The following is a 14,185-nucleotide window of genomic DNA, read 5'->3' on the forward strand; positions in this document are numbered from 1 at the left end:
TCCACCCTGACCAGGGTATGCTTAGAGAGCAAGAATGGGGAGGTAGGAATTGATTGCTCACTGGATCTCCACACTGGGGAAAAAGAGAAGGCAGAAGTATCTATGGAGATGGAGGTTGCTTGATGCCTTGATGCTCTTGCCTAACCTGGATTGCACCTTGGCTCTCCCTGTTGTACTATCTGGTAGATGGCCATTGTGAGGTCAAATATTTTGGTGGACAGAGCCAGATCTGGTGTGGGTCATACTCTTTGCAATGCATGATACTCATGATCAAGGGATCTGGTTTACTGGGAGTGTCATGTAAGAAATTGGTGAATCCTCAAACTGGCTCAAACATGGGTAATCCAGGATTGTTTGGGCTGAGAGCCTCTCTGTTGCATCTACAGTGAGCATATGGTTGATGCTGTTTTGCACATCTATGGAAAGGTGAGGGGGCATCTCATAGATTCCTGCAAGGCCTTCTCCTTCAGCTCCTCAAAGGGGGTGTCTTGAGGAGAGGAAGTTCATGGATAGTTTAAGATGATGTCCATATTACATTTGTCTTTCTCAGAGCCATACCATGGTCCTGGTAGAAGTCAGGGTGCAGAGATGGAGAATGTCACAGGAGGACTGCAGCTGCTGCCTGGTAGAGATCCTGCTCAGCCCAAATTCAATGAGTTGGAGCATCTCACTCCATCTGTTGTCTGTCGGAGGTCCACTGTGGTCAAATTCAGGGCCCTGGGAGCTGAAAGATATGTTAATTATGAAGAGTTAGTCATCCTACAGTGTAAATAGTTGTCTAACCCTCACCATGAACCCTACAAATTCATATAATTATGATTTACCAGTTGAAAACAAAATACAAATATGAGCAAAAGAAAACACTGTAGTGTCTACTTACTTGGTGGGGTCAATTGCAGCAGCCTGCTTTCACTGGTGACACCTCATAAATCTATACTATGGGGCATTTTGCTACCCTTTCAATAGATCTACTTGGTTGAACCCTTGGCAAAACTTTGGGGCCAGTAGGCAATAGAAATAGTCCTTGTAATCTGAGTCACAATTCTCTCCATTACCTGTTTCCAGCCATGACTGTTGTCCATGATGGTGGCCACAGGACCCAACATGGTTGCTGCATGGAGTGGGAGTCTTGTTCTGTCAGTCACTCCTGAGAGGACAAGCTGGCTTGGTGGACCTCAAGACCATGGTTCTGGGAGTGGAGGTGCTCTCACTGTGGCTTTACAGAGGAACAGCAGGCAGGCTCTGCCTCCTCTCTTCTGAGTGGTGAGGAATAATGAAAGGCCTGCATTATGCTTCTCCTCTGGGTGTGGCTAGGGCAGGAGGGGCCAGGCTGTCTTTGCTCCCAGAGTCCTTCCTCTCCTCCATACTGGGCAGGGGAGGGGCAGGCAGGCTGTCACTACTCCCCATCACACTTCCCAAGGGAATGCCAAGTGGCCTGTGCCCCCTTCCCCCTTCTGTCCTGACTCCATGTCCTACCCCCTTGGTGGTGTCCACCTGCTTTTGCTGGATATACCTTATTACCAAGTACTTCAGGGCACTTCTGCTCACCTTTCTCTTCATCTCCTTAGGGGATCAAGGGTGAAGCTTTGGGCCATGAGGCAACTACAGAGGGTCTAAAGATCCTAGTCCCAATTATGCAGCTCACTCACTGCATGTATGGTCAGGAATGGTGGCTGCAGACTCACAATGGTGTTGCCAGATGGAGGCTGAGTCTGCCTCTGCCAATAGTTCCCAGCAGCACAACCTGGGCTGAGTTGCCTCAGTCTGTAATGGATGCCTTGATGGGAGTGGGTGTCCTCTCAAGTTGATCTGCACAGAGAAACAGCAGCCAGGCTCTGTTAACTCTGCTACAGGGAATTTACATAAGTCACTTCATAGAGGAACAGCAGCTGGGCTATGTCCACTCTGCTGCATGATGCTCAGGTTTTTCACTCTCTTCTCTGTAATAGTCAACAGAAGGGGGACTGGTCTGTATCCTTGCTCCCTATGTGTTTGATGTGGAGCAGCAAGTGGACTCAACTGGACAATCTTTGCTGGGAAGGCTCTCACTGGCCTGGTGTTGCTGGGGAGCTCTTGATGGGCAGGCTGTTGAGTCTCTCCTCCACACTGGGCTGTAGAGTGGCAGGTGGGCTGTTACTGCTCAAGGGAAGGGCTGGCAGGCTGTGTCTTACTTGATGTTGTTCACTGGCTTGTTTTTGATGGAGACACTTTAGCATTGAATGTTTTAGGGCACCTCTTTGCTTCTTGGCTGGTTCTAGGTGAATCTTCTTGGCCATTAGGCAGCTGCAGCAGGCTCTCATGATGGGCTGAAACAGGAGGAGAAAGTGTTGGACCACAGCCTCAGCAAGTAGTGAGGCTCTCATGGGTCTACTGAAGTACTGTTTGGAGATAAAATTTTAAAAACTGGGCTAGGAGTATAGCTCAGTGGTAGAATACCCTGGGTTCAATACACAGTAATATACACATACACACATAAATAAAATGCTCATCATATCTATACTCAATTACATTTATTCACTGGATCATTGGTATTAAAAGGTTGATATACCAGTTGTTTGAATGCCAAGAAGTCGATACCTGGGGGAGATGTCCTCTCACCTGTGGTTATTTGGGGCAACTCCAGAACACTGTGTCTTTTTCCTTCCCCACAACCTAATGTTAGAAGGTAAGGAGCCAACAGCATGGTAACACACACCCATGATCCAAGCTAGTCAGAAGGTTACAAGTTAATGTCTAGTCCTGGCCACTTGGCTCATTGGATAAAATGCCAAGTATTGCCAAAAAAAAAAAAAAAGAAAAGAAAAGAAACAGGAAAAAAAAACTGAAAAAAAAGTATTGTTATAGTGAGTTCAAGTCACCCAACCTCTCCAGTGCAGAATGTCCTTAGACTTACCACCAGATGGTAAAGAAATTGACTTTTATTTGTAATCAATTACCCAGCCTATGGTATTTTGTTATAGCAGCATGAAAGGGAAAAGGTATCTGGAATACTTCTATTCCTCTGGTATGGGAAGGGCATTATTGCAGGCCAAAGTATTCATCACTTTAAATATATTGACCTTTTCTCTTCTGTGTCTTATGTTTTCTAATTAGAATATGATGAGGACCTTATAGGATGCTCATTATCACCACTCCTTTTCAATATAGTACTTGAAATTCTATCTAGAAGGCAAGAGAAGAAAAATAAAAGAATACAAGTACAGAAAGAAGTGAAATTACCTCTGTAGATGACATGGTTCTATACTAAGAATGAAAAAATATGTATCATATAAAATATATTTAATATATTATTATAATATAAATAATAATGTATTATATATTATAGTCATAATATAACATTATTTGTTATAAATATATAACTCAAATTTCCACCATAAACTTCTAGAGATGATAAATTCAGCAAAGTAACCAGATATTAAATCAACTTAAAATAACAATCATTTTTTCTAAAAAACAGCCACAAATGCACTGAAAAAAAATGGATAATAATTTAATTCCCAATTGCCTTGAAAAATAAAACAGTAATAAAAGACCAAGGAGGCAAAAGACCTGTATTGTGAAAACCATAGAACACCAGAAAAGGAAACTGAAAAAGACTTTAGAAGATAGAAAGAACTCCCATGTTCTTGGATAGATAGAGAAAATACTATCAAAAAGGCCTTACAGATTTAAAAGCCCCATACAGATTCTATGAGATTCCTGTCAAAATACCAAAGGCTTTCTGCATAGTACTAAAGAAAACAGTTCTAAAATACATATGGAAGAGCAAAAACCTCAGAATAAGCAAAGTAACTTTGAACAAGAAAATCATGCTGGGACCATCGCAGTACCTAATTTTTAATTATACTACAGAGCTGTAGGAATGAAACAGCATGCTATTTTCATAAAAACAAACATAGCGACCAGTAGAACAGAAGACACAGAGATGAATCCACATACTTATAGCCATTTTATTCTTTTTTATTTATTTTTATTGGTGCACTGTATTCATACATCATAGTGGGATACAAAGAAAACTTTTGTAGACATACATGCACACATTGCCAGTCAACCCCCACCCAATCCCCACCCCATTTCCTCCCCATCCCTCCTTCCCATGCTTGGCTTAGTGATTGATATCTAGTATTATAGCAATTTATCCAAAATTAAAAATGATAATCTCACATGACAGTTTCATTTGTCTGATACCAAGATTTTGATAACTTAAAGATAACATTTCAATATTTCTTTTTGCTTTCTTTCTTACCAGAGAATATTTTTCTTTTTTTTAGGTGAAACTATCATATATTTATATATTTATTTTTCAGGAAAATATCTATCCTAATATGGAATATGGACTCTAGATACCCAAAACCATCTCGAAAAAGAACAGTCAGAAGATGTATATTTTCTGATTTCAAACCACATAAAGTGACAATAATTGAAACAGTGTAGTACTGTTCAAAAGGCAGATATATAAACTATTGGAGCTAAATAAAAGCCTAGAGCTAAATTCTTCCATATATTGTCAAGTTATATTTGACAAGGTTTCCACGAACATTTGGGAGAGGAAATAATAATATTTTAACTAAATATTGTTAAAAAATTAAAATTACATGAAAAAGAATAAAAATGGACCCTTACCCAATCCCATATACAAGTATTAACTCAAAATAGATAAAAGACCTAAATATAATTAAACTACCAAGATCATTTGATTCCTGATATAGGTGCCCAAAATATGTGACAGTTAGAAGACAGCCTGTTCAAAATATGATGCTGGGAACACTGGATGTCTGGATAAAAAGGAATAAAGGAATAAGTTTAGATTCCATCTCTTACCCCGCACAAAAGTCAAGATAGGCCAAAGACCCAGAAATTAGAACAAAAACTTTGCAATTACTAGAAGAAAACATAGGGCTAACTCTTCAGTATATTTTGACACTGGTAGAGACTACTTCAAGAAAACCTTCAAATTTGAAAACTCTTGGATGCAAAGGAAACAAGAGTCTGAAGAGAGAACCTACAGAATTGGAGAAAAAAAACCTCAAAACACTTAACACCAAATGCACACATGCATATATACAAACACAAACACACGTGCATGCACATACACACACATAGTCAAGTGATCCACTGAAATAATAAACACTTCTCACCAGGGTGTGTTGATGCACACTTGTAATCATGGTACTTGGTAGGCTGAAACAGGAAGATCACATGTTTCAGGACAGACTCAGCAAATAGTGAAGCTCTCATCAATCCATTGAGACTCTGTTTCAATAAAACTAAAACAAGGCTGAGGTGTATTTCAGAGGCAAAACACCCCTAGACTCAATCCCCAGAATACAGACACAAACACACACACACACACACACACACACACACACACACACACACACACACACATTCTGGAATTCTACATATATCTATATACATATATATATATATATATATATATATATATATATATATATATATATATATATGAATTTTATGTCTATATACCTATATATCTGCATACACACACATGTACATACATATGTCTATATTCATACATACATATATATATATATATATATATATATATATATATATATATATATACACATGCTGAAATTCTATGTCTATATACCTATATATCTGCATATGTGTGTATATATATACACAAACACACACACACACACACACACACACATACATATACATGCTGGAATTCTATATGAATACATATATAGATAGGCATGCATATATATATATATATATATGTGTGTGTGTGTGTGTGTGTGTGTGTGTGTATGTGTATATGTGTATATGTGTATATGTGTATATGTATATATGTATATATGTGTATATGTGTATATGTGTATATGTGTATATGTGTATATGTATATACATGCATACACACATAGTTTTTTTCTTTTCTTGCAATACTGGTGATTGAACCCAGAAGCATTGTAACTCTGAGTTACACCTCAGACCCAATTTTTATTCTTTACTTTGAATCAGGGTCTCACTAAGCCGCTAAGACTGGCCATGAAGCAGCAAACCTCCAGCCTCAGCCTCCCATAAACTGGGATTACAGTGTGTATCACTCTTCCTGGATTGGAGTTCTATATTTAATGGAAAGCTTCTTTTCCCATAATCTATCAAATAGGCCTCTTTCAGTTTTATATTTGAATTCTGAATTTGTATGTATTGTGTATGGGGTACTGAGGATTGAACCAAGAGGCATTCTACCTCTGGGCCACACTCCCAAATATATTTTATATTTTATTTGGAAACAGGGTCTCACTTCATTGATGAGTGTCTCACTACATGCTGAGGCTGTCCTAGAACCTGTGATCCTCCTGTATCAGTACTGGGATTACAAGCATGCACTACCATGCCTGGCTTTTATTTTTAATTTTTCCAGTACTGGTGATTGAACCCAGGGACATTTCTACCTTTGTGCTACACCCCAGCCCTACTTTTATCTCTTATTTTAAAACATGGTCTCACTAAACTGTGGAGTGCCTCACTAAGTAGCTGAGGGTTCCTGGGAACCTGTGAGCCTTCTGTCTCAGCCTCCTAAATACTGGAATTATAAGTGTGTGCCACCACATCTGGCAATATTCAGTATTTAAATTGGTATGTTTTGTTATCAACATACCTAGGTTAGCCAAATAGGTGCTATGATTGATTTTCTCTTTTTGTGAATCCTTTGTTTCTATGCTAACAGTGTTCTAATACACACTGAATTCTACCTAGTGGTGGAAGTGTCTTCAAATTATCACATAAGCAGACTTTTTACTGATTCATTCTGTTGTTTCATCTTTGTGATCTTAGGGCGCTGTCTAGCTCCAGCATAGCTGAAATCCCAGTATTTGGGAGGCTGAGACATGATAGTTGCAGGTTCAAGGCAGCCTTTGTAATTTACCAAGATACATTTCAAAATAAATGAATGAATAAGTAAATAAACAAATAAATGAGTAAATGTGCTCAAGGTATACCTAGAGGATGAAATACCACTGGATTCAATAGTTAGCATAAAAAACAAACAAAAAAGAACCCAGGCCTAGGATGGGGGGGTGGGGGAAGGAGTAACAAGCCTACTGCACAGCCAGGGAGGATGCCATGGCCTTCTCCTCCATGCCCCAATTCTGCCATTGCTCTCCAGCACCTGGATGGTAACAGATCCACACGTGAGAGCAATCCTTACAGTCCAGGGTGAGGAGAAAGGGTTTCTATATTTGTGCTTGGTCACATGCACTTGTGTCTTTGTTTTTTCCTGTGGTGCTTGGGATGGAACCCACCTCCTCTAACCCTGATCCTCATCCAGCCCTGTGGTTGTTATTTAGTCCTCAAGGATGAGGATGGATGACACATACTTCAAGAGATCTCTGACTCTCATAATCACTTAACACATTTAGGGGTGTATCAAAAGGCTTGGGGTCTGTAACAGAGACAGGGAATGACTACAGGAAGGAATCACCATATCAAAAGACCTGCCCTGAGAAGGGGTGGATCTAGATGAGTCAGAAGATTATTGGCATAAAAACTATTCTGTATCCAAAAACTTCAGTAACGTTTTTTCAAGTTACTCCTGTATAACTCCTCTGGTACAGGGCTTTAATCTGTCCCTTTTTTCTCCCTTTGTAATGTTCCACTGTAGGTGTTTCACCATGACAGTATTGGCACAAAATAGATACATTGCCTACAGAACAGAAACAAATTCTCAAACTTAGAGCCAGTTGGTGTGTTTGTGTGTATGCATATGTGTGTGTATATGTGTGTGTCCATGTGTTTGTGTTAGATTTTTAGGCTCAATAAAAAGGTGAGAGAGTTCGGTGTGCCAAGATGGAAAATAATTTTAATGCAGTCTCCCCTGGGGATAGAAGCTCAACCACTCCTAAAGGCCTCTAATCTCCGACGCTGGAAGATAAATGCCCTTCCTTGTAAAGTTTACATCTTGTGGGTGGAGTTACATATGGAAACTTCACCCCTCTCATGATATCACCTGTGTCACGATATTACCTAGTAGTCTCCTCCTTTTTTAAGGTCCCACACCACAGGACCCAATCTGTCATCCCAGCCTTTTGGTGATAATGGGCGGAGATTCAGATCTTAAACTACTTTCTGCTGTCAAGGGGCATTGTAAGGGGGCGCCTTGGCCGTGAGAGGTTGAGTCCTTCAGAAGTGGGCAGGTGGGAGTATGCCTGCGGTGTGAGTTGGAGGTTACCCTGGACAACTTGGTGATGTGTGCTCTGGGAGACTTTAGCAGAGAAAAATGATGCTTAATAGGCCCCAGCACCATGCAAGAGAATTTGTCATGGGACTGTTGTAATGGAGCCCTTTTTAGCCAGATAAAATGATGCCAGTTGGGGTCCCCCCAGCAGTTTGGCTGTGGTAGGTGAGGTGAGGATCACCAAGAAGGGCCCAGTCCAGGCCCTCTCCTTACTCTGGTGGTAAGGAGAGGTCTTGTGGGTCAGAGTAATTAGGAAATGGGGCCTGAAACTTGGCTGGGTCAGGCTCTGGCATCCATGTGTGATCACAGAATGGGGACCTTGAGTTAGCAGAATAGCAGGCCCATGACCCAGAAAGGCCACCACGTGATGCCTGTGAGTTGCCACATGGTGATAGCAGCTGTGGCTGGTGGGAAGCCCCAGCCAGCATGATTCGAGCATTAGAGTCAGGAGGGGTGGAATGGGAAAGCCAAGATCACATACATAGAAAAGCCTGTATGTACAGAACTTCTGACCATTTACCTGCCTGTTTGCAAAAGTTACTGAGATCAGTTAACATTGTCAGATCTAATGTACCCATCTCAGGCCAGTGAGAACCATTACCCAACTCATAAGTAGTCCAGACTTTTGTGCAGAAAAATATGAGCTGCTTGGGTCACAGTTCCCTGGATAAACCTAGAGTCTGGAGATTAACGAGAACACAGCCTAGTGCAGATTGGGAGCCTATTTTAGATGACTTGCTTTCTCCCATAAATGGTCAGTGGGTGAGGACAAAAACAGGAATTTGGCATCCCAAGAACCTGCATAATATCCAGAAACGGTGCCGTTGTGTTAGAGAAGGACATCTCCATTCCCTTTACAGAACCAAAGGGCACCCTGGCTACCCTCGAGGAAATTGGACACCAAATATTTGGGTTTGGTAATAGCCGTGAGCCCAAGTCTGGAAAAGGCTAAAAGCCGGAACCCGCTTGTCAAAGGAAGGGGAAGCTTACCACAGTGTAGTGTTATCAGCCAGTGAAACCAAAGTGCTGAGAGGCTGCAGAGCCAGGAGGGCACACTGTGGATCTGTTGGGTGGAACCAGGGCTGGATGAGGTTGAAGATGGCCTTCTGGGCTTGGCAGAATGGTGAGATGGCCATGGCTCTGAGCATGTGTCAGGAAAGCTGGCCACTGGCTGTCTGGGCCAGAAAGATGGCCACCGGCTCTCAGAAGAGCGCAGGGCTGGGAAGGTGGCTGCTGGCTTTCAGCAGAGACTGTGGGTGGGAGAAGAAGGCTGCCAACTCTCCGGAGGAGAGCCTGTGGGCGGCGAGAGAAGATGGCTGCCAATTCTCCAGAGGAGAGCTTGTTGGCAGGAGGAGATGGCCGCCAGCTCTCAGCAGATCCCGGGCTGGAAAGATGGCTGCCACATCTTTAGATGAGAGCCTATGGGTGGGAAAATATGGCCGCTGACTCTCTGGAAGAGAGCCTGTGGACAGCAAGAGAAGATGGATCCTGGCTCTCTCTAGGAGAGCCCATGGGCAGCAGGAGAAGATGGCCACTGGCTCTCTATTGGAGAGCCCATGGGCAGTGGCAGAAGATGCTGCTGGCTCTCTAGAGGAGAGCCCATGGGTGGTGGGAAGATGGCTGCTGGCTCTATGGAGAAGAGCCTGTGGGCGGCAGGAAGATGGCCTCCGGCTCTCAGCAGAGCACGGGACCCAGAAGAAGGCCGCTGGCTCTCTCAGAGAGTACAGGGCTGGGGGCTGGGGAAGAAGGCTTACAGTCTGGGCAGGCACAGCGTGGCGGCAGTGGTGGTCCTGGAGTGATGGTGGTCCTGGAACGGTGGGTGGGGTGGGAGTGGTCCAAGCACTCTGGCAGATTCAGGCAGAGGCAAGCTCACCCAGAGCACGCTGCAGCAGCGGTGGCAAGAAATAATAATAATAATAATAATAATAATAATAATAATAATAATAATAATAATAATTTAATTAATTAAAATAAAGTAAAAATCCTGGGTTTCAGGACCAGATGTTAGGTTTTTAGGCACAATAAAAAGGCGAGAGAGATCAGTGCACATCATTATTTTGGTAGTTTGATTTCCTTTCATTTGGGTAGATACCCAGAAGTTTTATTGCTGGATCAAATGATAGATTTGTTCTCATTCTTCTGAATATTCTTCCTAATTTTTTTTCAAAGTGATTGAACTAATTTGCAATCACACCAACAATGCTTTAGAGTTCCCAATTCTCCACATCCTCATTAGCATTTGTTGTTGTTTGTGTTTTGAATGATTGCCATTCTAGTTGGAGCTAAGTGGAATCTCAGAGTACTTTTGATTTGCATATTTCTGATTGCCAATGATGTTGAGCATTTCTTCATGCATTTATTGGCCATTTGAATTTCTTCTTTTGTGAAGTCTATATTTAGTTCACTTGCCCATTTTGTTATTGGATGACTTGTTTTTTAGTGTTGAGTTTCTTGAGTTCTCTGTATATTCTAGATATTAGTACTCTATCAAGAGGGGTAGGTGGCAAAAATCTTCTCATATTCTGTTATATCTTGGTTGAGGTTATTGACAGTTTACTTTGCTGAACAGAAACTCTTTAGTTTTATGAAATCCAATGTATTGATTCACCTTTTTATTTGTTGTGACTTTGGGGTCTTGTTGAGAGAGAGTTTATCTGTGCCTATGTATTTCAGTGTTGGACCTATGCCTCTTTAAAGAGCCTCAAGATGTCTGGTTTGATTTCCAAGTCTTTGTTCCATCTGGAATTGACTCTTGTGCAGGGTGGGAAAATGGGATTAATTTCCAAATTTCTGATTATGGTTAGCCAGTTTTGACAGCACCATTTGTTGAAGAGGCTATATTTTTTCCAGTGTATGTTTTTGGCTCCTCTGTCAAAAATCAATTTTCTGAATATGTGTAGATTTGTTTCTCTGTCTTCTATTCTGTTCCATTGGTTGATGTATCTGTTTTTGTGCCACAACCATGCTGTTTTTATTACAATGGGTTTGTAGTATAGTTTAAGTCGGGTATTGTGATTCATCCTGCATGGATTTTCTTGCTGAGAACTACTTTGGCTATTCTTGGATTTTTGTTATTTCAATAAATTTAAGGACTGATTTTTCTATGTATGTGAGGAATGATCTTGGTAGTTTAATGAACATTGCATTGAATCTGTAGATGACTTTTGGAAGAATGTCCATTTTAATGATATTTATTCTGCCAATTCATGAACATGAAAAACTTTCCATCTTCTAAGGTCTTCTTTGATTTTTTTCAATGTTTTATAATATTCTTTGTAGAGATCTTTTACCTTTTTGGTTAAGTTAATTCCTAAGTATTTTACTTTTATATTGGAGATACTGAGTGGAAATGTTTTCTGAATTTCTTTTTCAGTGGACTTATGCTTGGTATGCAGAAAAGCTTCTGATTTTTTAAGATTGATTTTGTATCCAGATATTTTGCTGAATTTGTTGATCACTTCTATAAGCCTTTTGGTTGATTTTGTTGGGTTTTATAAATATAGTATCATGTCATCTGCAAATAGTTCAAGTTTCAGTTTTTCTTTTCCTATTTGTATTATTTGATTTCCTTTTCTTGCCTTAGTGCTCTGGCTAGAGTCTCTAGTACTCATTTGAAGAGAAGTTGTGATAATGAACATCCTTGTATTGTTCCTGATTTAGGAAGAATTCTTGAAGTATTTTCCCATTTAATATGTTATTGGCAGTGGGCTTATTGTGGTTTTCCTTTATGATGTTGAGATATGTTCCTTCTATTCTGAGTCTCTGCAGTGCTTTTATAATAAATGGATGTACTTTGTCAAATATGTTTCAGCCTCCAGTGAAAGCATCATGTGATTTTTGTCTTTGATTCTGTTTATATGATGAATTACATGGATTGATTTTCATATGTTGAACCAGCCTTCCATGCCTGGGATGAACCCTACCTGGTCATGGTGTATAATTTTCTTTATGTGCTTTTGAATTCATGTTGCTAGTATTTTGTTTAATAGTTTTGCATCCAAGTTCATCAGAGATATAGGCCTGTAGTTTTCCTACCTTGAACTGTCTTTATTTGGTTTGGGTATTAATGTGATGTTGGCTTCATAGAATGTGTTTGGGAGTTCAATTTATTTTCTATTCACAAAATAGTTTGAGGAATATTGGGGTTAGCTCTTCTATAATGATTTTATATAATTCACTTGAAAAACTATCTGGTCTTGGGCTTCTCTTTGATGGTAAGCTCTTTTTTGCCTTTTCAATCTCTTTGATTGTTATTGGTTGGTTTAAGTGTTCTATATCTTGACTCAGTTTAGGAAGGTTGTATTTATATAGGAAGTTGTCAATTTCCTAGAGATTTTCCATTTTTTGGATATAGTTTTTCCAAGTAGTTTCTGATAATCCTCTGGATTTCTAGACTGTCAGTAGTAATGTCTCATTTTTCATCTATCTTCATAATTTGGGTTGATTCATTTTTTAGTTAGTTTCCTAATGGTTTATCTATCTTGTTAATTTTTTCAAGAAACCAGTTTTTGATTTTGTTGATTTTATGTATTTTTATTCTCTATATCATTAATTCCTTCTCTAATTTCGATGATTTTCTGTCTTCTACTGGCTTGGGTGTTCAAGTTTGGGTTTTAATTCTAACTTGTCAGATATCATAGTTGCTACTCCTGCTTGCCTTTGAGTTCCATTAGCATGGATTATCTTGCTTTATCACTTTACCTTGAGTTTGTTCCTAACTTTACTTTTAAGGTGTGTTTCTTGTAAGCAGCAGATGGATGAATTCTAGTTTTAGTCCATTTTTCCACTTTATGCCTTTTTATTAGGGGTTTGAAGCCATTTAAATTTAGTGTGATTACTGAGAGATAATTTTTAATTTCTAACATAAAAAAATTATTTCTGTTTGAGATACTGTTTATTCTTCTTTGCTTAGTTGTCTGCTGGATGGAAAATCTTGTTTCTTTGGTTGTTATGTGTATTACCTATTTCTTCTTTGTAGTTAATCTTCTTAAATATTTTCTCTAGCACTAGTTTTGAAGATATATGTTTCTTCAGTTTATGTATGTCATGGAAGCTTCTTATTTTCCCAACTAATTTGATAGTTTTTCTGGGTAGACTATTTTTGGCTGAAAATTGTTTTCTTTCAAACCTTGGAATAGGTTACTCCAAATCCTTCTGGATTTCATGACTTTGTTTGGGAAGTCTGGAATAATTCTATTTGGTTTGCCTCTGAATATCTCTTGACCTTTTGTTTTGGTTGTCTTTAAGATTTTCTCCTTGGTTTCCACATTGGTCATTTTGACAATTTTGTGGCATGGGGATCCTCTTCTCTGATCCTGTCTAAAGGGAGTTCTATAAGTTTCCTGGACCTGCATATCGATCTCTTGCTGTATGTTTGGAAAATTTTCTGCTATTACTTCCTTGAAGAGATTATTGATCCCTTTGATTTCACCTTTACCCTCCTTTATTCCCATTATTCTTAGGTTTGCTCTCTTAAAAGGGGCCCATATTTTTTAGTATCAAGTTCCTGCTGTCTGATTATTTTCTACATTATAAGCTATACATTCATTTTCTGAGTGATCATCTTCTAGGAGTGAGATTCTATTCTCCATGTGGTCTAATATGTTGTTCATACTTTGCTTTTATTTAATTTCTTTTATTGGTGCATTGTAATCATACATCACATTGCAATACAAGACTTGAGAGGATATATAAGCACACATCATCCAATCAGCCCTCATCCACTCCCCATTCCATTCTCTCCCATTCCCTGATCCCATGCCTGTTTGGTGATTAACTTTGATATATTTGTTTATGTACCTCCTGCATTTACAATAGGCTCTATCCTCCCCTATTTCATACCCCTGATTGGTCACCTTAATTGCTTCACTATAGGTCCCTTTCTATGACTCAACCTTTTCTCTGTGCATGTTGCATTTCAAGTACCGATCCCACTCTTGACAGCCCCAGTAGTAGCCTGGCAACCTGCTAGACTGATCC

The sequence above is a fragment of the Muscardinus avellanarius genome (genome assembly GCF_963383645.1).
Source record: "Muscardinus avellanarius genome assembly, chromosome: Y".
Classification (NCBI taxonomy): domain Eukaryota; kingdom Metazoa; phylum Chordata; class Mammalia; order Rodentia; family Gliridae; genus Muscardinus; species Muscardinus avellanarius.